Raw genomic sequence first — 26,816 nt, 5'->3', positions numbered from 1 at the left:
AATGTCACCTTGTCCAACTGCACTGCAATGAGCAAAGATAAGGCATCCACTATTTCTCTGTGCAAGGTGTTCCAGTGTTTTAACATCCTCTCTGTAAAAAAACTTACTTATATCTAACCTATATTTTAGTTCAAAACCATTATCTCTAGTATAGTCACAACAGGCCCTGCTGAAATGTCTGTCTCCATCTTTCTTATAGGCCCTTTTAAATACTGAAAGGATGGAATTAGGTCCTACTGAAGGCTTCTCAAGGCTGAACAATCCCAATTCTCTTAAAATTTCCTTGTAGGAGAGGTGTTTCAGCCTCCTGACTATTTTACAGCCCTCCTCTGGACTTGCTCCTACAGATCCGTGTCCTTCCACTTGTGAGAACCCTGGCCTTGCTCTGGGATCTCATGTGGTGGTGAAATTCCTCCTCCAACCCGTGCTTCCAAAGAAAAACTCCGCAGGCTTTAGCTGTTCGGTCTCAAGGCAGTTTATTGCTAGTTATCTAACAGATTATGTTCTTGGACTGCGGCTATTTGATCAGCGGCCTGGGTAGAGGCACACACACACCCTGACATCCTCTCTATCTGCTGTCTTCTTCGTCTCTCCCTCTGCCCAGGGCTGCTGCTATCTTTTATATGATATATTATGTATTACATGTTTACAATTATTCCCCAATACCTACTACCTACGTTGCCAAGTGTTTTTCTACTCTAAACCAATCTGTGAGTGCCAACATCACCAAGAACATGGAGGTAAGGAAGAAGAAGGAGGAAGAACAGGATCAGCCCACTTTCCTCCATCTTAGAACTTCTGACCCCCATGTACAAAGTGAAAACCCCCCTGTACATGTGTAAAAACCCCCCTGTACAATACTAAAAAAATTCCCCTCTACTTTTACTATACTATCTAACCTTTTGTGACTGCTTGTTCCACCTCCAAAGTTGGCAATTCATTCCATGGCTCAAACTCAAAATCACAGCTGTTTTTCAGCTGTCTGCCAGGGTCTAGAATGCTTCTGACCAAGGCCTGGAACCTCTAAAAATGTCTGAGAGACATTTTGAGTTCCTACATCTCCCCTCTCTGTTTGAACCAGAAACACCTGCTTTGCCATGTTGTTCAAGGCTCTTCGAATGCACATGAAAATGCATGGCAGAACAAGTAAAACTACAAACCCTATAAGAATATATAACACTATTTTTAAAAAGTTTTTCCACAATGGTGAAAGATTAAAAAAAGCCAATGAAATCATTTCACCAGAATCCTGTAAGTTTCTTTTTTCTCAATTTGCTGATACTACTTTGCATCTGTTTCATATTTTTATGAATAGATTTTGAATGATCAAGCAAGTTCATGCAGCATGTCCCATCAAATTTTTCATGTCTGTGCCCATGTGACAGCAGCAAATAACCAACTGCCGCCCTGTTCTGAAGCACCGCTTGTCTTGCACTGCTGATATCTGTTAACATGTCACTCAGTGCAGACAAAATGGCACGACTGTGTTTGCTCAATCCAGCATGCTATGTGGTCCAATTGTGTCAAGGCCACCCCCAACGCTGTTTTTGGGGTGAGAAAATTGCTACTGCAATTCTCCGAGCCTTGTCCCAAGTACAGACATCATTATCACAATTTGGCTATATTGTTCAAAGAATCTTTTCTCTTTCCTGTGTGTCAGCTCCTTTAAAGTTCTTAAATCAGGTGTTATCAATGAGAGCTCCTCAATGCTGCATGGACTGCTTTTGACTTTTGCAGGGATAGCAGGCCAAATTCTGTTCCCGCAAACTAAAAAACACTCCCTTCAGTAAAGTGGCTGGGTGTTGAAGGGATAGTTTGCTCGTCACTTTGGTGTGATTGCACCAGGCATTTCTATAAAAGAACTGATTTGGAATGATATCTACTATCTGATCATCTATCTTTGCCACTTTCAATGGATTGAATTTGATACCAAATTCCATTTTTGTCAACCCCAAAATTTCCAACTTTGGAGGTTCAAAGTGAGCCACAGGAAGGAACTGTGTCCAGACATGCCATCCCTCCATAGGATCTGAAAAGGACTTCAGAACCTTTTGGAAGGGTGTCCCCTGGAATTGGTCATTCCTTCACTGACACACCTACCAAGCATGTCAAAAATTGTTTCCCCAGTTCTGAATGGGTCAGGCAAATGCTGTCCAGACCCGCTGCCTTTGCCAAAGTCTCCCACACCTTTTCCCTTGGCTGTCTCATGGGAAAACCTGTCCCATTGCCCAAGGCAACAAGCAAAGGAATGAAGCACATGAACACTATCTGTCTGAACCCCATGTCCATGTCCCCAACCTCTGTGAGAAACCCAACAATGCAGCAACACCCAAACAACACTTGATTCCCCAGGAAAACCCCAAGTCTCTGAGTTCCCAATCGTTGTCTGACGAGACATCTGCAGCGTTGCTGTCCATCTTTGTCTGCGTGCTTGCTTCTCTGCTTCTCTGGTCCATGTTCACTGGCATCTGCACCCGATGAGGTTTCACATGCCTTGCCGACACCCACTTCGGTGCTTGTTCTATAGAAACACAAACAAAACCCTTGCCCCAATCTATTAATGTAAATGAACTTTCAATTTGTCTTGACTCTGGGTTTTTGACCAAAACTAAAGAATTTTACCTTAGCTCTGCTCGTGCACTGTTTGTAAAATGTCTGACAATTCACATACAAAACTCTGTTCGACTGCATGTGAGATGTTGCTCCTGCCTCCTCCTTTTCTGTTTATCCAAATGGATTTTAAGGTATGATATATTCTGTGGTTTCTCCTGTATGTCATGATCCAAAAATTGCTCCTGAAAATGTGTGAACTGAAACATAAATGTGAAAACATATCAACTGAAACACAAATGTTTTCAAGCTTCTCAAAAAATGCATATTTTGTGACATCAGTTTGCCACAGCTGAAGACTTTTTCAAACCTCTCAAATTGGTCACTCCTGTAAATACAGGACGCTGTACAAACTGACACTCTGAGAAACACTGATGATTTCCTTTGCCTGACATTAGGAAGCAAAAGGATTCCATCAATGTCTGTATACTTTTGTGAAAAAATGCATGGCTCAATTTTTCTTGCTCAAAAATGTCTGGCAGTGTTTGTGAGATGGACACTGTAAATCTATCTATATAAACATACACTTTTACTAAAAACCTCAGAAATGAAGAATGCATTCTGATGTGCATAACAAAATATTTATGTTCTCTGTCTTTTAGGATTATTTTCATGCATAATAGATATGAATATAAAACTTCATTGTCCGTATGTTTTAGTGATTCCTCTAATTGTTTGGTCACATTTGCAATATACACTGAATCTGTGATCAGATTGATGGCTTTTGAAATAACTGAAAAACTCTGACTATTGCTACTAATTTTACAATTTGTGGTGAACCTTGTACCATTTTTTTACATCTGATTTCCATTTCTCTATTTTTGGAATTTTCCATGTGATTTGGATTTGTGAGCTTTCCTTGAACTATCAGTAAATACTGTCATCTTTTCTATTGATTCCTAACTTATTTTTGATTTCTCTCTAAAACTTATTTTTGAATTTAACGTTTTGTGAGCTAAAAAATGAACTGTGCAGACTTCTGAGTATTCTAACAACGTGATTGAAAAAACTTGTGACTTTGGATTGTCCACTCAAAATATTTTTTCTTTCTTTAAATGTAAATGAATGATTAAGAAATCTCTGCCTGACATTGTCAGCAATCCGGTGTTTGCCTTAACAATGATCTGAGCCATTATCTCTAAATCTATAAGAACACCTTTTGAGGGCCTATAATATAAAAACAAATACCTACTTTAAACTTTATGAAAACATTGCCACGATCCTTGTTCAAAGTTATTAACTTGACTGATTTTTTCAATTTGATCCGTCCAGTGTCTGGCACTCTCTTCATATTTTCCTCGACAATCAGCGAAATCAAATCTACAAAAGAATTATCTCAAAAGATTAAAATATACAAAATTTTAATTACTTATTCCAGCCTTATTTCAGGCACTTCTTCACTTCTTTTCTTTTTTCTCTTTACACCTTTTTTCTTTTTTCTCTCTTTCTCTTCTTTTCTTTTGAAACAAGAAGGTTAAAATATAAAACATAATATAGAACAAGACAAAATATCTTAATAATAAAATGCAGAAAACTTATCAAAATCAATAACAATTCAAAAGAGTTCAAAAGAAAGATTCTAAATAACATATATAAAATTGAACAAAGCATAATTATCGGAAACATTGTGCCAGTGGTTCAGAGTCTGCAAACAGGTGAAACATTTGTTTCCAGTGAAAATTGACATCCCTTCCCGGGCAGGGTTGACAAGTCTCACCCGAAAGCTGTGTCAGCTGTCACATGTGTAGGATCGAATTGGTGGATCAAAATGATCTACATAACATTCATTTTTGTGCAAAAACCTCTGAATTTTGCTGGCAAACTCATCCGTCCAAGTTAAAATCAGGGCCTGGCCAAAACCCAAACTTTAAATTGGAGTGATGGTCTTTAACATACTATCTTAAACAAAGCTTATACTAACATTACATATATGATACCTAAAACATAGCAACTTATTATAACATTTTCATATAAAATAAACACTCAAAGTTCAAACTAATAAATTGATCAAATGACATGAGGATTCATTCTTCTTGAAACTCCTTTGAAGGAAACAGATGTTTTTTCAATTGAAAGAAACCATAAGATAAACATTAACAAAAGACTGTCAGAATGCTTCAGGCATCTGTCTCTGAGATTTTCAGAAAAACATTCAAGAATGTTAAAAAATAGAAATGCAATGATTCCACTCACAAGAAATGTAAAAACAAACCAGAGAGTTCACCTAGAAAAATGCACGACATAGTTAAAATCCAAAATGAAACTTCAGAATGACATGTAACCTGGATGAGATTACAAAAACAACAATAAAACATAGGAAAATTCGCTATGAAAGAACAAAGCACAGAGCTTCACCTGATAACATGATAAAATTTCTTAACAATAACATTTATAAAACACTTAAATAGTTAAACGCAAAAGAAAGAATTTGGAAACAACCATCCTTTGTATCATTACACAAAGAAATAACAAAATAAACAAGTGATCATTAAACAATTAAATCAATCTCAGAAAAACTCAGAATAAATTTCTTCAAGACTCTTATACACTGATAAACTTACAATAAAACAGAAAAGACTAAAATAAAACCAAGAATCCGATAGACTGTATCTTCCCTTTAACTTAATATTCATTATCATCTCATAAACTCTTTCAGTCAACACCTTCTTATCCTTAAAGAAAAACAACTAAACTTTGTTAATTGATCAAACTTAACTATTGAAAAACTTAAAATAATTTTTTGAATTAAACACTACTTAAACTTAACATATAAAATCTTGGTAAAAAAATCCCTAAATTATATTAACTTTATGAAATCTATATATATATCAAATTAACAATATATAAATCCATTATCAATTAAACACTTATAAACTTAACTTTTTCAGGGCCCAAACTAAGATAAACTTAAAGTTATATACTATAATTAAACAATACTTAACTTAAACTTAAACTATATATAAAATTCAATTCTATTATTATTAGAATGCTAAAATACAACTTAAACCTTAACATAATAAATTACTAAAGTTTCATGCTATTCAATTTTCTATCTCAATTCTCATTATGATATCTCTTTTTCACATTGTGTTCTATAAAGAATATCCTTCACCACACCGGATGGGTGCATGTGCTGATCAATTCTGTCACCTAACTAAAAAATCTGGGGTTAGCGTTTAGAAACATTGGAGAATTTTGAAGAAGGTCCTTATGATTTCAAGTGGCGACTTAGCTGTATCTTATTTTTTGGGTGAATGTTGGAATTCCATCTCATCATTGTTGTGGGACATTTGGTGTAATAGATGTGATTGCAAAAAGTTATTTACTTTGACTGCTGTGGTTTCTGGGCTGTGCCGTGTATTTGTTGTTAATGTTTGGATGTGCACTGCAGTGGAAAAAACCTCGGCATCTGTCACACCGCAGCTCTGCTATGGAGAGGCAGTGACCAAAGAAATCCCTGCCTTGGCTGTGCCCAGTCCCCGCTTGCACGAGCCTGAGCGGTTTGGAGGGGAGCAGTTTTGGCACAGTCACACCCCGCTTCTGCCTGCATTGGGGTGACTGTGTCTCTCTCCTGCTCTCAGCCCCCGCTCACGCCCAGTGGCGGCTGCACTGGACCCGTGCCTGAAACCTGTCACTCAGACACTTCTGCGTTCGCTTTAACTTCTGCAAACGCAGTGCGCAGCCTGGATTCACCCGTCTCTGTCTGTGTCGCCATAGGAACGAGAGAAGGATCACCAGCCCCGACTGCGCCCCGCTGCGCTGGCCCCGGCTGTGAGCTCGGGACTGCCCCCTCTTACGCCCGACTGGACCTGGCACCGCTCCTGTCCCGCTCTGGCCCCGGTGTCTGTCTCCCCTCTCAGCGTGGTTAGGCGCTCTGCTGACGTCATCAGCGCGCGACCGCCGCTTCCCGCTGCCACTGCGCCCCGCACCGCGTCCCGCGCTCGGGTTTTCCCCCCCACCGCGGTCACCGCGCAGTCTGTGGACGCCTGGCTGGCTGGCGGCCACCGCTGCCGCTGACGCCGTCAGTGCCTGTGCCGCGCTCGAGATGCGTGAGACCCCGCTCTACCGTTCGGCGCACTCTGCTCTCCAATTTGCACTTCCGATAACATTTGTGCATTTCTTCTGACAATTGATTTACATTTGCAAACCCCGTACTAATTCCTGATAAACTTTCAGTCTAACATTTCTTCTGACAACCGATCTATGTGTAACTGATTCTTTATGCAATAACTATTCTGTTCTGGCCGTGTCTGAAACTGACAGGGGTTGCTGTGGGTTTATGCTGGCTGTTGCCATGGGAACTGCAATGGACCCGTGCCCTGAGTCATCCTGGCCACGCTCCGTCTCTGCCTGTGTCACCCCGGGGGTGTGGACGCTCCTGCTCTGGTCCCGACCATGCTTTCGCCTAACTCCGGCTCGCAGCGCCTGGTTCAGAGCCACTGCCGTCCCCCCTTGGGCTGACACAATCACCCTCCTGTTCCCATTTCGGCCCTGATGTCTCCCATCTCGCTTTGCCCCTCTCCTGACTGTTCCAGCACCCACAGCCCGCCTGCGCCCGTCCCACGCGTTCCAGATGCGAAAATTCCCCTGCACCCGTGGCTCTCGGGCTCCGCTCAACCTTCACGCACGTGCCCACCGCCTGAGTTGCAGCAAAGGATGCCTGTCGCTGTCTGTTGTGGTTTGACACGGAAAGATAATTTTTTCCAGAAGGAAGAGGTCAATTTAGATATTGACCAATTGAAAGTAGACACGCCTCTGAGAACACAGAGGGGTTGAAAGCAGAATTCCCAGGGGAACTCGCTCTCTTTGGTTCCGGTCAGCGTGCAGTGCAGACCTTCCCCCGCCCAGCCACGAGCTGGGTGGGGGAGGGGAAGCCCCATGGCCTGAGAAAGGTAGGCCGAAAGCCCCAAGGGTGGTGGAAGGACTGGAACCGGGCTGGCCCCTGTAGATGGAAGGGTGGAAGAAATCTGGGATGTCTCCATTTCCCCCCCCAGAGTTTCTCTCCCGAGAGGGAAAGAGAAAGCCGCAAGGAAGGAGGAGCGGGGGGAGCTGCTGCAAGGTGCCCAGTTGTGTGGGAGTTGCTGGATGTCCGGGCATCGAGCCATCCTGGGAGTTCGGACTTTTAACCCTTTCCTCGAGAAATGAAAGCTTTGTGAATTTTCCTTTCCCCTCCTCGGTTTGAAAGAGAGGAAGAGGGACACCTTGGACCCTGGGATGGGATGTTGGAAGGAGGAATTCTGGATGGGAGGGGGACAAGGAGTGGCTTTTGGCTGGACTTTTCCGTGTTAGCCACAACCTGAACCAAATCTTCTCCTTCAAGAGGGACTGTGTTTTGGGAGGATGCCAGTGAGTCAAGAGACCTGCTTCAGCTGGGAAAAAGACAAAAGTGGAGTGAACAGAGAAAAGGTTAGGGGGTTTGTGGTGGCGCCCCCTTGCCCTGGAAAGGAAAGAGAAGAGAAGAAGATCTCTGTTCTTGAGCCCTCGGCCCCAGGGGAAAATGGGGGGGGGACTGTGGTCCCAAACAATGAAAAACTGAACTGTTGTTTTCTCCCCTCTTGGCAGGGCATCCTTGAAAGGAAAAATCCTAAAGGCAGTCTGACCATCCATGCATTGGTGGTGAGAGCACTGTGCATGGAAAGGAGAAAGGTCACCATGGCAAACTTTTTCTCCGGGCGGTGCCATGTGTGACATGGAAACACAGGATGTGGAGCTGTGTTTCTTGGGGGGTCTGTGGCACAGGAGAGACTCTTCTCTCCCTCGATGGACTGAGTATCGATTGTCTGGAGGGTGGAAACCTGATTGGGGTCCAGATTGTGTCTCACTGTGGTTTGTTGGAGTTGGGTGGTGGGGGGGAGGAATGTTTTGCAAGGTTTTCATTTGGATCTTTGTGTGGTTTTTTTTTCCCTTCTTTAGTTTTCTCTTTTCTTTTGTAGTGGTAGTTTAATAAAGTTTTTTTCCTGTTATTAAGCTTGGGCCTGCTTTGCTCTATTCTAGATTCCACTTCACGGCATTCAAGGTAGGGATCACATTTTCATGGGGGCACTGGCATTGTGCCAGTGTCAAACCATGACACTGTCCCTCTGCTATTACCTCAGCGGGTCTGGCTGCCGCGGTCCGGGAGCTGCCCTCCGCCTCTTGGGTGGCCGCTCTTGCGGCTTCACGGATTCTCGACACCGAACGCACCACGGGACGCTTGGTACACCTGGCCACTGCACCCGCGCCCCCGCTGCCCCGTGTCTACGCTGTTCCCGCTGCCCCAACTCTCGTCTGCACCGCGGGCTGTTTTGAACTCCCCGCCCACGCAGCTATGAAAGATTTCTCCTCTCCCCTCCTCTTCCCTCTCTGCTCTGCACTCCCTCTGCACCCTCCCCCGCGGAGACGCCGCCGCCGCTGCCCCTCTCGCCGCGGGTTTGGACTCAAGCAGCGCTCGGTCCCTTCCCCCACCGGGGGCTGCGGCTGTGCTTGGCTTATCTCTCTGTCTGGGGGATTTGCATTGGAGGAGCTCAGGGATTGAGGTTCGAGGGAAACTGAGGAACAGTGGGAACCCGGACACACAGGGCATGATGACAGACCATCCCCTGATTGTCCATGGAAGGCAGTCCTGCTTCCCCTGGATCTGTGGTGAGGAAAACTGCCCCAAGCTGCTGGCTGGGCGATCTTCCCCCTTTGTGCTCCCATAGAAGCCCCAGCTGTCCGGTTGGACGTGCCGTGCCGTAGAGCTGGCTATAATATTGTCCTTGTTAAAAGCAAAAGTTTTGCGGCAGTCTTATCTTTTTGTCCTTTCGTGGCTCAGTAATAAAGTTACTTATTGATCCTTTGCCAAAAATTCAATCCCAAGAAAAAATATACATCTGTGTGCGAGTGACTACACCACACCTATAATAACAAAGCTTTCATTTCATTTGGGCTGTCTCTACCTGATGAGTAGAAGTTTCGCCCTATAGGGCTAAAAAAAAATCTTTGGTGTGTCCTTGGGAAAAATCCTTCCCTCCCCATGTTCTTAATTTCAACCATTCTCACCAAAAGCTGAGTCAGCATGAAGTCAGTCCAGAGATGGCACTGTCCATCGTCCAGCAGGCCACAGGCGAGGAATCCCAGGCGCGCTTCTGGTTTCTCTCCTCCTGGCTGTCCTCCAGACGAAATGCCTTGGTGAAGGTCAGGTTCTTATCTTGAGCTTTCCGCTCCCTCTCTTCTTGAAATTGCGGAGAGTGTGTACTGCTCTTCTTTTTTTTTTTTTTTTTTTTCTTTTTCTTTCTTTTTCTGCCAATGAAGGTTGGAGGTTGTTTGATGTTTCTTTTTCTTCTTTTTGTTGGTGCTCGAGCAGGGATGCCAATTGTGAGAACCCCGGCCTTGCTCTGGGATCTCATGTGGTGGTGAAATTCCCCCTCCAACCCGTGCTTCCAAAGAAAAACTCCGCAGGCTTAGCTGTTCGGTCTCAAGGCAGTTTATTGCTAGTTATCTAACAGATTATGTTCTTGGACTGCAGCTATTTGATCAGCGGCCTGGGTAGAGGCACACACACACCCTGACATCCTCTCTATCTGCTGTCTTCTTCGTCTCTCCCTCTGCCCAGGGCTGCTGCTATCTTTTATATGATATATTACGTATAACATGTTTACAATTATTCCCCAATACCTACTACCTACATTGCCAAGTGTTTTTCTACTCTAAACCAATCTGTGAGTGCCAACATCACCAAGAACATGGAGGTAAGGAAGAAGAAGGAGGAAGAACAGGATCAGCCCACTTTCCTCCATCTTAGAACTTCTGACCCCCATGTACAAAGTGAAAAACCCCCCTGTACATGTGTAAAAACCCCCCTGTACAATACTAAAAAAATTTCCCCTCTACTTTGTAACTACTTTTACTATACTATCTAACCTTTTGTGACTGCTTGTTCCACCTCCAAAGTTGGCAATTCATTCCATGGCTCAAACTCAAAATCACAGCTGTTTTTCAGCTGTCTGCCAGGGTCTAGAATGCTTCTGACAAAGGCCTGGAACCTCTAAAAATGTCTGAGAGACATTTTGAGTTCCCACACCACTGCTGGGGCCCTGAGAGCTGGATGCAGCACTCCAGATTGGGTCCCACCAGAACACAGCAGAGGGGCAGAATCCCCTCCCCTGCTGCCCACACTGCTTTGGATGCAGCTCAGGACACCTTTGGCCCTCTGGGCTGTGAGTGCACATGGCTGGGTCATGTCCAGCCTCTCCTCCATTTTCATCCTCAAGTTGGCAGGGTTGCTCTTTATCTCTTCATCCCCATGCCCCTATTGATACCAGGGATTACCCCAATCCAGCAGCAGCACCTTGATAAACCTCAAGAGATTCCTATGTGCCCACTTCTCAAGCTTGTCCAGGTCCTTCTGGATGGCATTCCATCTTTCAGGCTTGTTACCTGCAGCACTCAGCTTGGTGTCATCTGCAAACTTTCTGAGGCTGTGCTCTATCCCACTGCCAATGACACTGATGAAGGCATCACTTGTTCCACTCCCAGTTACAGACACCACTTGTCACTGATGTATATTGGGACATTGCAACATTGACCACTATGCCCTGGATGAGGGCAATCCAACCAATTTCTCATCTGCAAAGTAGTCAATATTCAACAATAACTGCTAATTCTTCAGTCCTGCAGTGAATTTATATTTTTAATCTTCCTTCCCCAGACCAAAAATTTGGATAATTTGGTTCATTTTGGTTAAAATTTTGTTCATATCTTGCAAATTAAAGTGAAATAAGTAAATTTTTCATTAGTAAAGAATTGTAATTACATTGCACTAGCGGATCAGAAGGTATTCCACCAGGACACCTTTTATTTACATGTCAGGAAAGAGTGTGCCAATTTTTCTCATGTATTTTGATGGCTTGTCATAGCTAACCCTGTCAGAGTTAAGATATATTTTGACTTAGTACTAGAAGCAATGATTTATAATCTTGCAGGCAATACTGAATACTCCTACTGCACTTCTATTGCTTTCATGCCTTCACTGTAGCTAATACTTTTTGTCTTCACCCCTACTGAAAAGTGCATTTCTCTGACAATGACAGTCAAAACAGACATTGGTGTGCCAGTGTTGTGAATATGTACACTGTCTTGTTAGCTGCAACACAATTCTTAGCATTTCTTTAGTCATTTATTTTACATGCCCTTAAAGTAACCTGGGTAGAGGATAAATTCTTTACACCTTGTGAACGGTGCATAGAGGAGTGGCTGCTATCCACACACTGAAGTCAACAAGAGAGACAGAGTGTTGCGGATGATAGATAAACATAATTGTTCATAAATAATACATCCAGGATGAGAACAGTTCTCCCAGCTAGCCGGATGACACCCCTGCCTTCGAATGGGTCCTGGGGTGAAATAGACTGTTCCATCCCACCCCCCAAAAGATGTATGGTTCACCCTGCACCTCTATCCCTCCCTTAAAACATCAAGTGCCTGTAACCCCATTGGCCATGCTTTATTCCAACCCACCTTGAAGCCCCTTTATAAGGAGGCTTTGAGGGGCCATGTGCTCTCTTGGAACTTCCTCCCCTCTTGGAACCTCCTCGCCTCTTAGAACTTCCTCCCTTCTTGGAACGTCCCCTCTTTTGGAGCTTTCCCTCTCCTAGAGCATCCTTTTGTCTCTCCCCTCCCCCACCCTCTCAGGCCTGGCCACGTGCTGCGTCTGGGAGCACGAGGCAGGACCTTCCTGCACCCCCAATAAACCTCTTGCCCCAAGAGCAAACTTCAGAGATCTCTGCCTCCATTCATCCACACCGTGCTGGAGCCTGATATTTTCAACAGCAGAGAAAACGGAGTTGAGACACAATGCTACTCTGACCCAAATTGCAAAACAAGCTAAACTAACATCATAACTTGTGCCACTAGAGGTCACAGCAAACTTACTACCTGCCCAGATCTAACGGAAATCAGATAAATAAATTTCAGAGACAATTATTTCCCTACTCTCTTTTCAGGACAGCACTGCTACTTGCAGACAATTTATAATAGGTTTGCTGCCATGGCCTCAGACTGATCAAGTTGGGAGAAAAAGGAAAAAAAGAAAGATGCACACACATTCTATTTCAGAAATAGAATGCCTAATTGCAATATGAAAAATTTTACAGTGTTAATTGGGATGCTTTGATATTTGGCCTTTATTATGCAACTTGAAATAACTCGGAACTGTAATGGAAAAATTAATCAAAAGACCGTTTTCTTCATGTCTTTATAACAGTTTTAATTTTGATTTAACTTAACTCTCTGGCTTTACTATAATGATATGTGACCAGACTGCTTTTCTGTAATATTTGAGTTTAATTATTATGGAAATCTGTCGCAAAATAGGACTATTCTAGGTACTTCAAAATAGACTTATTAAAAGGTGAACCTTTCAATTGTTTCTATTCTTTGTTTTCTGCCATTCCTCTATGAAGTCTGGCAGGACCTACAATAAATTAATAATATCTTTTTAGTTAATGGAAGCTCAATATTTGAAAACTGACTTAATTTTTTCTTTGAATCACAAAATAACCTGGGATGGAGTTGGTTAACACTTTGTATCTACTGCACACCAAAATTTCAATGTGAGCAGAAGTTAGAAGATGAAAACATCATACCTTGAGAAGAGACTAAATTTTTCAGTGGAGCAGAAGCAAACAACTGCTGTTTTTGAGGTTTCCTAACTTACCCTTAAGGCCACGGATTTAGAGTGGTCTGAGTACTGTGCAGCACCACAAAAAGGTCACTGGACAAATGAAAGAACCTTAGCATAGGAGGTGTGCTTGATAAGCTTATAAAAACTAGCTCCTCTATAAGGAATTAAGCTTTGTTTTATTTGGTACTTTTAAACTTGTTTTTTAATACTAATTTCAGTAAAACCTTATTATCTGCCTCAGCCTTGATTGTTAAGTATCCATTTTTCTTCTTCCCCACACCAAACAGATTTTAACTGTCAGATAAAAAAAACAGGAGAAGACCCCTCACACATACATTCAAAAAATGTAAATATTTTATACAGAGATCAATATAAAATAGTAATCCATCAGTATAAAGTAAGGGAAAGCCCCACTACCGATTTTTTAGAACAGGGTATTGTCCATTCCCTTGTGCCCAACCTTTTTTTATAGGAGAAAATTATGTGACTTCCTCAGAAAGGGATTATTTCCTTTTTTGATTTGCGAAATTGAGAAGAGTAAGAATTTTAAAGAAAGTGGAACTTGGCAATATAAATTTCTGCTGATTGTTCAAAATTTAGAATAATATGTGGGCTGACAATAATTGACAGGATTTTTGTTTCATCTGGTGAATTTGCAACTTTCAAAATTGATAAAGTTAAAGGAAGAATGAAAATGCATCCCTGTGAAGATATTAACATGGGATGAATGAGGAATATTCTTTTAGGAGCTATCTACATGTTGTTGCTTCTATGCATGTGAGCTTTTTGCAAAGAATTGTAGCTCATTCCAAAACACATATATATAAGCTTCCCTCTTCCACTTGGCTTCCTCTCAAGCCTTTCTCTGACATATATATCCTATATATGCAAATGCACTCACACATGTTAAACCCTGTTAAATCTGTATTTCTGAGTTAGATATTAATAAAGTAACTCTCACTGCATGCAGAAACAGATTCAGATTTTTGTAAACCCAAACAGATGACACTCAAAAAGTTGTGTGCCAGGAATTCTGCTTGGCCTCTCCAAATCGAGGCAAGTGAAAATTGCAGAGACTTTTTCCACAGTTGTGCTCTTTTCATCTGTGGACATTGTACATATGTTTGCCAGTAGGGCCAGAAAGTTATGTAGTTCAGGTTAGATGCTTAGCATATTTACTTTTTCTCCTAGTTTTGTCTTGGATTTTGATATTGTTATTATTTTTGTGTTTTATTATTGCTTATACTGTTATGTTTCTATATTATTTTGTTTTAATAAAGTAGATGACAGCTAGGGACGTAGGGCAGCCACAAGCCAGTTAGTTAGCTGATAGTGAGTAGGGACAGAATTTTATTATTTCATAACGCGTCAATTAACATCTGATTTGGACCAATTCATCGGACTTGTCCAGGGTGGACGGGCCACCTTTACTTAACCTGGAAAAGGAACATATATAATTTATGTGTGTTCGAAAAATAACTCTCACTGCATGCAGAAACAGATTCAGATTTTTGTAAACCCAAACAGATGACACTCAAAAAGTTGTGTGCCAGGGAATTCTGCTTCATCCATGTTGCCTGAAGAATAATATCCTTTTATTTCTCTTCAATTTGGTTCTTACTGGCTTAATGCAATAAATTCTTCTATTAGATGAGAGACAGAAAACCAATTTGCTTCAATCTATTGTTTATTTAGGATTCAGCTCTTTTACATGTGGAAAAGTACAGTCCACCTAGCCATTCCCAGTGAGAAAATATTTCATAACTTTGATTGTACTTCTTGCCCTGAATTTACCTCTCTGAGCTTTTGCACAAGTTTTGAGAAGGAACCAAGCTACACAAATTTTTCAGGAGCAGGTAAATGAGGGATTTATTATAAAGCATAATTACATTCTGGATTTTCCCTCTGTCTTTTGAAATCCTTCATAGGATTTGATTTGGGTGTTTTGATTGATGTTAAACCGTGAGTTGAGATTTCTCATAGAATTCTATTTTATAATCACATTTTCAAGGTGGTCTCAGAGTTGCCTTTTTCTTCATGAAGTGAATGCTTTTTTCCCCAGATGGAATTTCTTCATATATGATGACTTTTACTTGCAGTTTTATTGTGTAGTAATTCACTTCATAAGTCTCTCACCTTAAGTTGTTCTCCTTGGTTCTTGTCCATTCTGTCCTGAAAAAAATAATTTTAGCAGAACACTTCATCACTCTGTTTCTTATCCTGTTTTCCAAATGTTAAATACAACAAACCTGAAAATTGCCCAGTGGTCCTTCTCCACTCCTGCACTTTACTTCCCTACCTCCTAATCAATTATTTATCTATGCAGTGACATTCCTTTTGTAAGAGGACTGTTTAGTTCCTTTCAAAAGCTTTTGTGAGCGAGTTGTGAAGACATTTTAGAAAAACCAGGTAGATTGCATTAAATGGATGATCTTTGTTCCTGTATCTGTTGGACCCCCTCAGAATTCTACTAGGTCTGTAAGAGTGTCTTCCTTTTATGAAAGCCATGATATTTCCTTTATGGCCATTTTCACAGCATCTCTTAAAGATGTCAAGCCAGTTGTTACATGTCTCTCATGCCTAAATCTAGGGTTTAATTTCATCCTTTAACCTAAATATTTCTTTAAAAAGTCATTGCTGTGTTCTAATACTCTGATCTTCTCACTATGTTTATTTCACTTGTTCAGTCCAAATAGGATAATTAAGGTTATTTTATACAGTTAAGGTTTATTCTTTATAATTGCAGTCTCTTTGATCTGCCTACAGTAGAAACTGTTGCCCTTCTCATATGGGCAGTAGAGTCAGTATTGCCCTTTTCCCATTTTACCTCAGAATTTTCATCCATGTGGATTCTGACTTGCTTGTTGAATTGTTAGTCTGCGCACTGAACTGGATTTTAAACTCTCCTTTAAAATGCAATAATCAAAAGCTTAATGTATTTCAAAACTCTGTTTAAACATATATTTAACACACTAGCCCTTATGTCTTTAAGCAGGACGTTTTTTCAGATCACCAGGTTGTGGGCTTAGTGAATAAGAAAAAAATGGGTTTTGTGCTGATTATTGCTTCTACTATCTTTACAATATGACAATTCAGTCATCACAATTTATCACAGAGAAATAGAAAACAAGCATTCCTTGCCATAGAAAACCCTCACCTTCTTCTCCAGTAGCACCTATCACCTAACTAAGAACAAGTCTTGAAGCAAAGGTGGATTTACTTTTTTTGGTGAAAGTAGGCTTATTTTGTTGATAAAGCTGTGCTATTAAGACTATCAGACTGATGGTCCCAAAATAAAATTTGTGATCAAGTGATGTTTTTTCAGAGCATTTAGCCAGCAAAAACCCTAGATTACAGCGTTCAGTTCCAGTGCTTGCTTACATATATTGCTCTTTACCCCATGGCTGATAAGAGCAAGATATATAAGCACTCCCTGAAGCAAACAAATTTTTCTGTTTACAGCATAGATAATGTCATCAGTGAGCCACATAGTCAGGTTCTCTGTTTTTTGCTTCTCTTTCTTTGCTGTGCTTTGAAATGACTGGGACTGCTGTTCTTATGCATGATCCTGTAATCTGTGTTGTCTTTATACACTAATTTTGCTCTGAATACATTTTCTAAATAGGGCCCTGTGGGGGACTTATCTAAGTGGAGGCTTGTTTTGTACATTTTGAATGATTTTACTTATGCCTAATATGCTCAGAACAGCCAAAGTAACACTGCTTTTGATACATCCAGTATTGAAGATTTACTTGCTTACATAATTGACACAAATAGAGGCAGCAATGGTTTCTAAAGCACCTAAGTTTCCAAGAGGGGATTCTGTGTTTGCTTATTTGTTTGTTTTCCCTTTAGATGTTGTCCAAACTCCCTATTAATATCTGTTGAAAATTTTCCTTATCATCATCAATTAAATTCAAGTTTAGCTTCCAATTTCCTGTTGTATTTTTGAAAACCTAACTTACTGTGCTTCACTTACCCATTTAGCAAATTAATGCACCATACAAATGCCCAGATTCTTTGCATCTATTTGTTTATTACCAGAATATAATTGAAATAGTAATTCTGACATTTGTTGTTTTACACAACATAATACATTTGATGGTTCAGAATTTTTAATGCATTGCTTTTGCTGTTTAGAAAACAAGATTTAAGCTAAAAGAAAAGTGTAATTCTATTAGTTTTTTATAGAGGGACAAAAGTATCATAATTTTATATTGAGGTGGACTTTTCCTTGTCTTTCACCAAAAATTTCATAGAAATAGCTGATGTTGCAGAACCTAGAACATTTGTTTCTGTCCAGTATCTGTGCTAGACCTCTCTCATATTCTTTTCTACACACATTTCTAGTGTTCACTTCTGGTCCTCCTCTAATTCAAAACTTTATTTATACTCATACCCTGAACAGTCCGATGATAATGTGTTGATGTTTGTCAGATTGATTGTCTCTTACATGACAATCTCTGCAGAAGAAATTGTTTCAGAAATTGCTTTTAGATGGTACTGATTTTCTTTGTGTATCTCTTCCCTTGCGTAATCAAACATTACAGATGCTGTGAATTAATTTGGTGCTCTGCTGTGTGTACAACCATTGTGATACTGCAGCTCTGCTTTAACATTATTTTTGCTTCATTATAGCATGAATGGAAAAATACAAACTATTTTTAAAAACCTCAGGAAGAGAGTAGGGATAAAAACATGCATTAGATATGATGAATCATATGTTCTTACAAAGAATTTTAAGAAAGCTAAAGGGAGGGACTTTAAAGCTTTTTTCCATGTTAAAGTTGCTGGATTAGTCTTTAGATACTGATTCAAGCCAAATATTTCTATACATCAAAAATTGTAGGCAATAGTAATGTGAAGAACAAAATTATAATTAAGGCAGCTCTGTGTGAGCTGATCAGTTTTCAAGCATACACCTAGCACACATTAATGCTGGGCTGTGTATGAAAATTACATGAAAATTACACTGCCTCATTTTGAATGATTCTCTACCTCTAACCCCAGGAGCAGGAAGGCATAGTCATGGTCATCTTACTTCCACCACCTACATACTCAAAACCACTGCTGGGGAATGTCTTTGTGATAATGCACTGCTGAATGTGCCCTTGTGTTGGGAAGCATGGATAAATATAATTATTCATAAATAATACAGCCAGGATGAAAACAGTCTCCCCCTGCTGGCTGGACAATGCCCTTGCCTACGGATGGGTCCAGGGGTTGAGTGGACTGTTCCATCTCACCCCTCAAAATGTATGGTTCATCCCCCACCTATAACCCTCTCCTAAAATATCAAGTGTCTGTAACCTCATTGGCCCAAGTGTTGTTCCAGCCCATCTTGAAACCCCCTGATAAGGGGTCTCTGAGGGGCCAGATGCCCTCTTGGAACTTCCCCTCCTCGTGGAACTTCCCCTCTCTTGGATCTTCCCCCTCATAGGACCTCCACCCTTTCCTAGAGCATCCTCTTGTCTCTCCCCTCCCCCATGCCCTCAAGCCTCGCCACGTGCTGCGTCTGGCAGCTCAAGGCAGGACCTTTCTGCATCCCTAATAAACCTTATATCCCAAGAGCAACCTTCAGAGATCTCTTGTCTTCATTCACCTAAACCGTCCAGGAGCCCAGCGCTCCCTACACCCTTGGGTGTAATTTTTTCTTTGTGGTAGAAATATGAGTTATAACCTTCCTGGCCTTTCTCTGCCTTACTACAGATCACAATCTATTCTGTTTAATCTCTCACTCTCCTTTTGACTTCCTGCACTTTGTCCTCACTCTAGTGATGAAGGCTGCCATTGGCCTCTGCACATGAAAGAGATGATAAGAAGCAATGAACCACTTGAAGATACTAGTTTTACACTTCCAAAGTGAGGATTTGCTGGCATTCATGCCTAGTCATTGGTTCACTTCTGTCCTACATTTGATGGAATCCTCCTCAAATGATTGATTGCCTCTAAAACTTGAATTTTCTCCTCTGAATGGGAAGTCACAAACTGTGACTTCTTAAGGGCAAAGTTTCTCCAAACATTTAAAGATGCATAGACACATAGATGTGTATATATATTCTTGTGCTTTCCAGACTAATGGCAGACCAACAAAATTCCCAGAGTACATCAATCAAAATATAAAGGGCAGCTCATAGTTGCATCAAGATAGAAGAGAATCTAGTTTATTTTGTGTCATCTTCTGAGGCTTCCAGAATGAATAACCACATTAATTGTCCCAATTTTTTCTCAAATTGTTCAAAATGAAAGGTACAATTCAACATTCAGTGGACTATAGTGTTCCATTTAAAGTCTCAAGGTCTCAGAGATTAAGACATAAGTTCTGCATGACTCATATAATTCTGAGTAAGAAAACTTCTGACACACTATGATAAAACAGAAAAAAGTAATACATTCTCAAAAATATGTATGACTGAGTCTGAGTACAGCCATATTCAGAATAAAAATGAAAAGGAATATATTAAATATGCTTGCCCTGAAGGAAATCCTTATTGCTATTTTTTTCAAGAGAATTTTCTGTTTGTATTTGATTAAAACGATACAATCTTTTCCAAGAATTTCCTCTCTGTACACTCAAGAACCACATAGAAAAATTAAACAAAACTCTATGCATTTAGATTTTTGCTTGTTTTCAATTTTCAGTACTAATAATTGTCCACACTTCTCAGTCCATTTATCCTTTATGAGTCTGACTTGATAGAAACATTGTTCGTTCCCTCCATCCTTGTTCCTTATAAGTTAAAGATGGATCAGCACTATTAAATTTTTGAATATTCTATTCTATTGCTTCTTTTTCATGTCTGTCAGACAAAATGTTTATAGATCAAGAAAATTTTTAAAACTGTCTCTTTTATTTCTGATCATAATTCTACATAAGAATAAAGAAACAAATTCAACCAAATTAATGCTACACAGGCTGAGTTCTTTTAAGTTCTAATTTTGCAGAACTGAAAAAAATTATGAGTAACTATCTAGAATCTGAATCTGACTGAAATAATGACACCTTTTTAAAGAATATTTTCCTAGTAAATGTCAAAAATCTGCATTCAGAGGTATGACAATAAAAGGGTTAAACACCCTCCTGTGCATTAAACCCCCCAAAATCTGGAGAATTTGAAGACAAAGGAAAAGCAGAAATTAAAAAGTAACCAGCATGATTGACAAGAACAGAACAGTTATAAAAGGATCAGAAAAATAAAGAGGGACAAATTATGAGACCATTTAGTTTTTTAAAATTTTTTGTTAGGTATTTGTTAACTCTGTTGTTAGCTTTTCACACCAAGTTGATAATGAATTCTGAAAAATTCCTAATACTGCTGTAGATTCATTTTTTGAGTGAGTTGAACAATATAGTCAAAAAAGGGAAAGATTTTTCAATAAATTTTGATTTTGAGGAAACCAGATGACATTGTCATAATGAAAGGTCATTCAATGTTTTCTATTTCAAAAATATTTCAGAATGTGCAGCAGCGGTGGCTCTATTTCAATATAGATAAAATCAGAAGGCAAAGAGGATTTTTACCTACAGTGATTTAAACATTGATTTAACAATGATTTTAACAAGATTTGTAATTAAAACTTATTTTTAATAACTTCAGAAACAATTAGTAAAAAATAATATCTCTATTCCTCGTGGATGCCAAACCATGACGTCCTCTTCAGCTAGGACAGGCACAAGGAGACCTGAAATAAGGGAAAATATTAAATTCAGTGAATAGATCAAGAATTTCAATAATCTCAGATAATTAAAGCCCATTTGCCTTGTGTTTAATGCTGAAGAGATAAATTTGGAGGGTAGGATGAATATGCTAGGAGATAGCTTCTGTTTTCCTTGGATACAAAAATGTTACTTACAGGACATCAGTGACAGAAATAAGGTTCATCTTTTCAACACTCAAACAATATGTCATAGCTGAATAATATTTAGTGTGTTCACAGTTTTTATGTTCTAAAGAATAATGTTAGGATCCCACTCCTTAAATAGTATTAGGGTCTGACTATTAAAAGATAGTTCTGCCTGAATTAAGGTATAAACAAGGCCTTATGCCAAAGTCAATACTATGAATTTTATTTAACAGCATGTGAGAGAGGGAGGGGGATAAAAAGAAATAGAGAGAGATTATAGTCACCAGCATGTGAGTTTTAGCAGCATCCTGATGGCTCATCTTCTGGTCTTCTCAGTGGCGGGGTCCCCAAAATATTCATCTGGAGAACTATATACAGTCCACATCCCAGGTATGCAGAGCCTTACAATGAAGTTCTCACAACTTGGAATGGCATGTGTGTAAGCAGTTGCTTCCTTTCCTGCAGTTTGCCATGGTGGGAATTTTTGTGTGAATAGGTTACCCAGATCTGCTTCACCAGGCCTGGCATGTTCCTCTTATTGCGTCTGAGCTTTTCCTACAGTCTACACAGTGGAATCTTGTCTAGTGTGCTAATTTCAAACCTTTCCATATAGGCCTGAAATTAACACTTTTCTGTTTGCCCTATGAGGCTGTTGGGGAGCTTTTCTTGTGGGAACTTCCTTCTTTGTCAGTGTTTGAGACAATTAATTGCATTCTTTAAGTGTAAGAGTGACAGCTATCTCTAGCACTTTGCCAGTGTGCTTCAGTTTCCATGAAGATTTCTTTTGTCCAAAGGCATGAGAGAATCACTAATTTTTTGTTGTTGTTTTCTACCCTGATCTACTTTCTCTTCTTATGTCACCCTTCCAATTTCTCCATCTCCTCTGTTTTTACTCCGCAGAAGCACTCCTGTAATGCAGCAGTCAGTCATCAGCGTCTCTATAACTGTCATGTCTCAAACAGAACCAGGAGTGACAATGTACTTCAGAGGAAGTTCTAAAATTACAAATTATAGGTTTGCAATGTCTGGCCATAATTCAGCATCTTAGTCTATTTTAATTTAATCAGCTCCATCTGCTTACTTTGCTTAGATTTTGTACCTTAACTTACTTTCTCAAATATCCTAGAAGAGTGACTGACTTTTCTCAGATTTTGAATCACAGTAATATTGAAAATAATGCTTTTACAAACATCCTTTAAAAAGACAATTAAGAAAATCTCTTGAAACTTTCACTGAATTCCCAGGCAATAGTGCTGAAATATTTATACCTGCATTTTCCCTGTATCATTCAATAGGCTTTTTCTAACAAAATATGGGCTTTATTCAGTAAAGATTGCTTTGATTACTACCTAAGACACCACAGAAAAATTAAAATAACCTGTTAGGAGTTACTGGTCAGAATTGCTAGGTAAAGGGAGCATAGATAACTTACATTTTTGCTAGTCAACTGCCTGCTACAATAGTTTAAGACACACAATAAATATACTGTGCAAAGAGCACCATTTGTTGTGAAACACTGTGGAGAGGAGGACTTACTAAAGGCAATGGATAAACTCATGTTAGGTTTTTTAGGGTATAGATATTTAATTTAATTGCTTTGTCCTCATGAAGATTTTTTATCAAATCACTGTTGCACTATTCTTCAAATGGGAGGAAAATCACAAACTTTTGGTGTTTGTATTTACTTTCCTTTTGGTCCTCCCCAGAAGTATTCATGGAATCTTAATAGGTGGTTTACTTTTTCTTTGAATCCCCATTTTTTATTTTAATCTTGGATTAAATTTCTTCTTATCTTGTAGATTAACTATAGGGGGGTAAAAAGGCAGTTTGGATTAGCTTGTATTATTTTTTAAAACTATTTTATCAGCTATTTCTACTTTTCTTACATCATAGATCATATTAGAAAAACCACAGTTATTGTAGATTAAAATCTAAAATCACATGAAAAAAAAATTAAGATGTTTCCATCTTTTTCTGTATAAATCATTGTTCTGCAATATTGTAGATCTTATTGTGGAACTACTTTTGCTCTTGTCAAATCTTAGGAATAAATGGATTTAGAAAAGTGTTTAAAATAATCTTACATAAGACATTTCTATATCTTTTTTCCTTCAAACAGCACAAAATATCATGAAAAATATAACTTTTTTTTTCTTTTTCAACATTTTTCGCTTCTTCTGAAAACTATTCTTGGGTGAAGGTATAAAACCATACTATTAACATGGCATTTTTTTGACAGTGAATACATGAATACACTGTATCATTAACATATTATAAAAAAAATATGTCTATATGTTTTTAAAGAGTTAAAGATAGTAAAGTTAAAGGTTTATGGATTTCTTGGCATTTTATTTCATTTTCCTGATTCCTTGAGAATTCAGAATGGAAATATTTGTATTTAAATTTATAAAATTATTTTTGAGACACTGATGTCTTATTTTCTCACAACACTTTCTTTTTCTTTGAAATTATGTATTGGCCAATTAAACCAATTTGAAATACATAATGAAATATCTTTTTTGCAGATTGTTTGCCCATCTCTGCCAATATATATGGTCAATTTGAAATAAAAAGCTCAGTTTATACAGTTGGAAAAAAAGGAAGTCGATTATAGTTATGGGAAGCCACCTATGGGAATTTTTCTGAATAATCAGAGCTCAGTCCTTGGTCCCTATTTTTTTTCCACCCTGTACCCTGATATTATAGCTGTGTTTGTAGATTGGTGTCAGTTCTCACTTTGTCCTTATGAATGTTCTGTGCAACAACCTGGACCCATTTTTGTAGTACCTATAAAGTAAGGTAGCTTTACCCATTTCACTGACAGTTAAATGACACATGAGGATTTTCTTCCATCTGTCTATTTATTCATGCTCTTCTTTGTTTTCTTATTTTCACTCTGAATGTATTGGAAAAATCAAGCAGGTGACATGTTCAAAAGGTCAAAAATTTAATGAATATATAATAGTAACAGTAATTCTTTCATTACCTCAAAACCAGCCATGTTCATATTTTATTTAGCTATCAGAGGACTTCATCCATTCTCCCTTTCAGAAAACATGTACACATTGAAGTCCAGTCTCTCTCCATTTTATTTTCCCTGGTGTTATCTCCACAAAAAAACAAGAATCATAGAGCCATTGGGACAGAAAAAGAAGTTTGTGATTATCAGGTCTAATAATTAATTCAGCCCTGCCAAGTCCACCACTAAACTGCATCTCTAATAGCCACATCTATGTGTCTTTTTATAACTTTATGGAATGGTTACTCCACCACTTCCCTGGGCATCCTGTTCCAATGCTCAGCAATAATTTCTGTGTGGAATTTTTTCCTAATTTTCAATCTAAACCTTCCCTTGATCAACTAGATGTCATTTCCTCTTGTCCTCTAGCTTGTTACCTGAGATAAGGGACCTAAACCCATCTTTTGACAGCCTTATTTTTAGTAGTTGTAAAGAGTAATAATAATAATAGTAATAATAATAATAATAATAATAATAATAATAATAGTAATAATAATAATAATAATAATAATAATAATAATAATATCCTCCTTTCCTCCAGGCTAAACAATCCCAGCTCCTTCAGCTGCTCCTCATAATACTTGTATTCCTGATCCTTCACCAGCTCTACTGCCCTTCTCCAGAAAAACTCCAGCACATCAACATGTTTCTTTCAGTGAAGGACCCAAAATGTACACAGGATTTGAGGTGTGGCCTCACCCTATTAACAAAAGCTAGTGAATGTAAAGCACACATTCTTTAATTTGGTCTAGATAGTTTAGAGAAACAGGTTAAAACTTAAAATTAATTCTAAATTTGATCCACATATGCAAAGTTGGGAGTTACTCTCAACTACTTTAGGAATACTGGGAAAATTGAGGAATGAATAACTACTGTGACACTGACTTTCTCTAATGTTCTTTACAGATCAATTCTCAAGCTTCTAAGAAAAATTTTGTCCTAAGGGCTGATGTGCAAGAGAAGAATGAATCATGAATGCACTGTAGCTAAATAGAATCCAGGAAGGAATTATGGCAAAAAAGAATAGTGGAAAATCTTCCTGAGATTTCAAAAATAATTTTTAACTATGTAAGAATTGATTTCTAGTTCAGAACTTTTTTTCTTGAACTCATTAACTTGGGAGAAAGTGAACCATGGGTCTTGAGAGTAATTTTATAAAGTTGTAGTGAATATGATCAAAAACCCCACAATAAACCAGATAGTTTTTCAGAAAAGATATGTCAAGTTCTCTTTATTATAAGTCAGCTTGGAGACAGTCAACACTATAGTGATAACTAAATATTAGAAGCAGAGGTGTACATTTACAAAATAAATCCCTCTAAGCAATGTAGGTTGATTCCTATTAGCAATGCACAGAATTATTTTCTTTTTGCTGTAGTTTTTAAGATAAATCAAGTATTTTTTGTTATTACTTTAATTGCCCTGTATATCACATTTTATATCTAAGTGACTGAGTGATTTGGTTCTCTGTTTAGAGTGACATTACAGTATCTTGGCTATTTTTTAGAAAACTACTTTTGTTTTTTTCATTTAAATTAGAAAAAAAATTCAGTTATTTCTGTATAATTTCTGAGTAATAAAATATCTTGTGACAAAAGCTGTGATAACAGGTCTTATCTATATTGTCATACAAACCCAATTATAAATACATTAATAAAATGAGGGCTACTGTTTGTGAATCTGAAGAATGGTGATGTGAAAAGAAAAATGCAGGAGAAAACTGGCAATGGTTTTTCCCAAATGTTTGATATTTCCTTGCTATAAGAGCAATGACAGTCTGGGGTAGATCTTTCCAATAGGAAAATTAGTACTGGGAAGCCTGGATAGCCTTAAAATTTGAGCTTGGGGTCAACCAATTCACCCAAGTGATTTTATAACTCACTTTTGCTGGAGCAGATTTCAAAGACTCGGGTGTTCTGGAATACTAAAATTTCTTTTCCTCAACAAACTATTTAGCTAATTACTCTATTTTTAGCAGAGATTTTTTTTATTAGAATTGCAGTAATGTGGGAAGTGAACAACACCACAGAAATGAAGATACTATTTAAACATTTGGAAGACAGAAAATTTGATGATGCAACAAAGTTATTTTGTAATCTCAGTTTTGTAGCTTACTTTATCTAATTCTGTTACTAATGCTGTTCTCACTGATCCTGAATGTCATCACTGTTACTTTGATAACTAAGATTGGCATTTCTAACAAAGAAACTGAGAGAGGCATGCTTAATGAGACCAAACTTTTCCCATCTCTGGAGGTATTCCCCTTCAGGTTAGGACTTAGACACATCGATGGGTTAGTCCAAGGGAATTTGTAGTATTGTTTCTAATCTAATATTCATTCTCTGGATTTACTAGTATAGAAATTATTCTCTCAGTCTTTCAATCTGGCAAGCCTCATTAGTACTAAAGACTTTCTAGTATGAATAGAAAAAAATAAAACCTTTGTTTTCATTTACCCTCTTGGTAGTGTAAGACAGATCAAGGTAAATACTACAGACAAGAATATACTCCCAAAAAGTAAGTTTTTCATGATGATTGCAGCTAAAATTGATAAGAGACTCCTAAAATCCTCCTCTTCCTTCCAGGTCAATCCTGCTGTCATGGTTTGACACTGGCACAATGCCAGCACCCCCATGACAATGCAATATCTCAATTGAATGCTGTGAAATGCAATCGAGAACAGAGCAAAGCAGGCCCAAG

General features: G+C 38.8%; 2 long non-coding RNA genes across 2 annotated transcripts; one reads left to right on the top strand and one right to left on the bottom strand.

The window, feature by feature from the left end:
• Window positions 1-461: 461 nt before the first annotated feature.
• On the bottom strand, window positions 462-6,498 carry LOC144246755 (uncharacterized). Its single transcript, XR_013340432.2, has 4 exons — window positions 5,937-6,498; window positions 3,803-3,930; window positions 2,623-2,810; window positions 462-2,521 (listed from the first exon to the last, which is right to left on the bottom strand). It is a non-coding gene; the product is annotated as an uncharacterized LOC144246755 (long non-coding RNA).
• Window positions 6,499-7,398: 900 nt separating this feature from the next.
• On the top strand, window positions 7,399-8,577 carry LOC144247944 (uncharacterized). Its single transcript, XR_013341393.2, has 2 exons — window positions 7,399-7,502; window positions 7,605-8,577. It is a non-coding gene; the product is annotated as an uncharacterized LOC144247944 (long non-coding RNA).
• Window positions 8,578-26,816: the final 18,239 nt, after the last annotated feature.

This window comes from Lonchura striata, chromosome 2 (genome assembly GCF_050655825.1).
Source record: "Lonchura striata isolate lonStrDom1 chromosome 2, ASM5065582v1, whole genome shotgun sequence".
In the NCBI taxonomy this organism is placed as follows: Eukaryota; Metazoa; Chordata; class Aves; order Passeriformes; family Estrildidae; genus Lonchura; species Lonchura striata.
This window is presented reverse-complemented; position numbering and strand designations above follow the sequence as displayed.